The sequence below is a fragment of the Triticum aestivum genome, chromosome 1B, assembly GCF_018294505.1.
Source record: "Triticum aestivum cultivar Chinese Spring chromosome 1B, IWGSC CS RefSeq v2.1, whole genome shotgun sequence".
Classification (NCBI taxonomy): domain Eukaryota; kingdom Viridiplantae; phylum Streptophyta; class Magnoliopsida; order Poales; family Poaceae; genus Triticum; species Triticum aestivum.
Window position 1 is genome coordinate 12,370,655 of NC_057795.1, and position 2,258 is coordinate 12,372,912.

The following is a 2,258-nucleotide window of genomic DNA, read 5'->3' on the forward strand; positions in this document are numbered from 1 at the left end:
TCAGCTTCCCTCTCATTCTCTATTCCTCCCGCCAAATTCCACCTCCTCCCTTCCAAGCCGCCCTCCATGCCGCCGAAGAAGTACGTGATCCCGCGCGCCGTGACGGATCCCACAGCCGACACCGTCGCCCAGCAGAAGCAAAGGAAGGAGAGGGCGGCGCCGTCGAAGCCACCAGGCATGACTAACACCGACTGGAAGGCGGAAGTGCAGCGCCGGGAGGCCGTCACCGCCGATAGGCGCAACAGGGCCAAGAAGGCTAGGGAGAGGGCGACACATGCGGCGGCCGCGGCGGCCGCGGAGCGCGCGGCTGCCAAACAAGGCGAGGCGGCCGTGCAGGGATGATGAATCCGCCCGGTGGCCACGTCCCGCGCACGACCTGGAGCCAGCAAAGTGTCGTCTCTCTAGCCGGCTTCTCGTCGTCGCCACACCCATGGAGCACGCCGTCGCCGGGCTATGTCGAGGGCGTTGTCCATGGTGGTTTCAACCCCAACATCACCTTTCCCCATAGGCGGCCGGTCCAGTGCATGCCATCGTCCGCGTTCGCCGGTGTGCAGTACCCTCCATACACGTACTAGTCGCCGGACTACGCAGCTTCCCCGACGCCACCTCTCCACCGTGGCTCTACTCGCAAGCCTCCTCCTCATCGCATCTTGGCGACGCCGACGCAGCGGAGGCCGACATGGAAGACATCATCGCAGCCGGCTCGGCTGCCGCTGCTGCTTCCCCTGGGTTCACTTCCCAAGACGGCTCGATTGATCTCGGTGACATGGACGCCGAGCTCGACTACGGCGAGGAAGAGCCGGAGGAGAAGGAGAAGGAGGAGGAGGAGGAAGAAGAGGAGGAGCCGACGCCGATGAGGAAAGGCAAGAAGAGGAAGAAGAAGAAGCAGAAGAAGAAGAAGAAGAAGAAGAAGAAGAAGAAGAAGAAGAAGAAGAAAGGGGCGGCTAAGACCGGCGAGCCGCGCATCAAGTGGGCGAGCAAGGAAGATGAGTGCCTCACCGAAGCATGGAAGGTCGTATGCCTCGACCCGATCACCGGCGCGAACCAGAACATCGACACATATTGGTACCGCATCAAGGCCGAGTTCGATGAGTGCAAGCTCGTCGACCCCTACTTCAAAGGCGTCCACATGCAGCGGGGCTCGAAGGCGACGGCGAACCATTGGGGGCTCATCCAAACGGCGTGCAACAAATGGAATGGGATCGTCGAGGAGGTCGCGGCTCGCCCGGAGAGAGGCACCAGCGTCGAGGACCAGGTACAACACGCTGTCCTCTCCCTATTCCTCTCGCCATGCACGCACCCATTTGCGCGCACCCACTGACTGATGCCCGCTCTTTGGTGCAGCTGCTGCGCATGTTCGCCATGTACCGCGGCGACAACGGCGACCAAGAGTTCAAGTACCTCCACGTCTTCAAACGGATCGACAAGTGCGAGAAGTGGGCGGATATCCGGTGCACCCTCACCAAGGCCAAGGAGACGTACAAGCCGGACGCGCCGACACCGAGAGCGGCAGACGGGCGCCCGGACGGCAACAAAGGGGCCAAGAAGGCGAAACACGCCGAGTCGGCTGCCGCACGCGTGCAAGAGTCCATCGAGCATTGCCTCACCGACGCCAAGACCAGGGCCGCCCAGCGAGAATAGAAAACTGAGGCGAGGTGGGCTGCTTTGATGACGAACAGCGCCGTCACACTTGACTTGCTCCGGACCAACGTCGCTGCGAAACTCAAAGCTCAAGACGCCAAGTAGAGGAACAACGACCTGGCTTTCTTGATGGGCGGCGCTGACAATGCTATAGAGCAGCGATGAGAAGCTCAAGGCGTGGTTCCTGGCGAAGTGAGGCCTCATCCTGAACCAGATACCGGCGACTCCAACTCCGCCGCCGCCGCCCAGCCCGACTGACGATGTCTCCGCGACGCCCAGCAGCACAGAAGCCGCGTCGACTCCTCCCAGCCCGCGCACGCCAACGAAGCCGAAGGTGGACCTCGACGTTTGATGCATTCCTTTCGCGTCCTTCCTTTTTTTTGTGCGCCGAACTACTGCATATCCTTTCATTTGATCGCCGAACTGTGGCACTGAATCGCCGAACTATTGCGATGATCGCCGGATTATGACCTTTTTTGGAGCGGGAACGATCAAGTTTGAATATGGGGCGCGTGTCTGGCGCCCTGGGAGGCGGCACCTGGGGCGTGGCCGGGGCCTTGGTCGCCCCAGGGTCTAAAAATCACCGGATGGACGCCCGAAAATGCGCCGGCCTATGC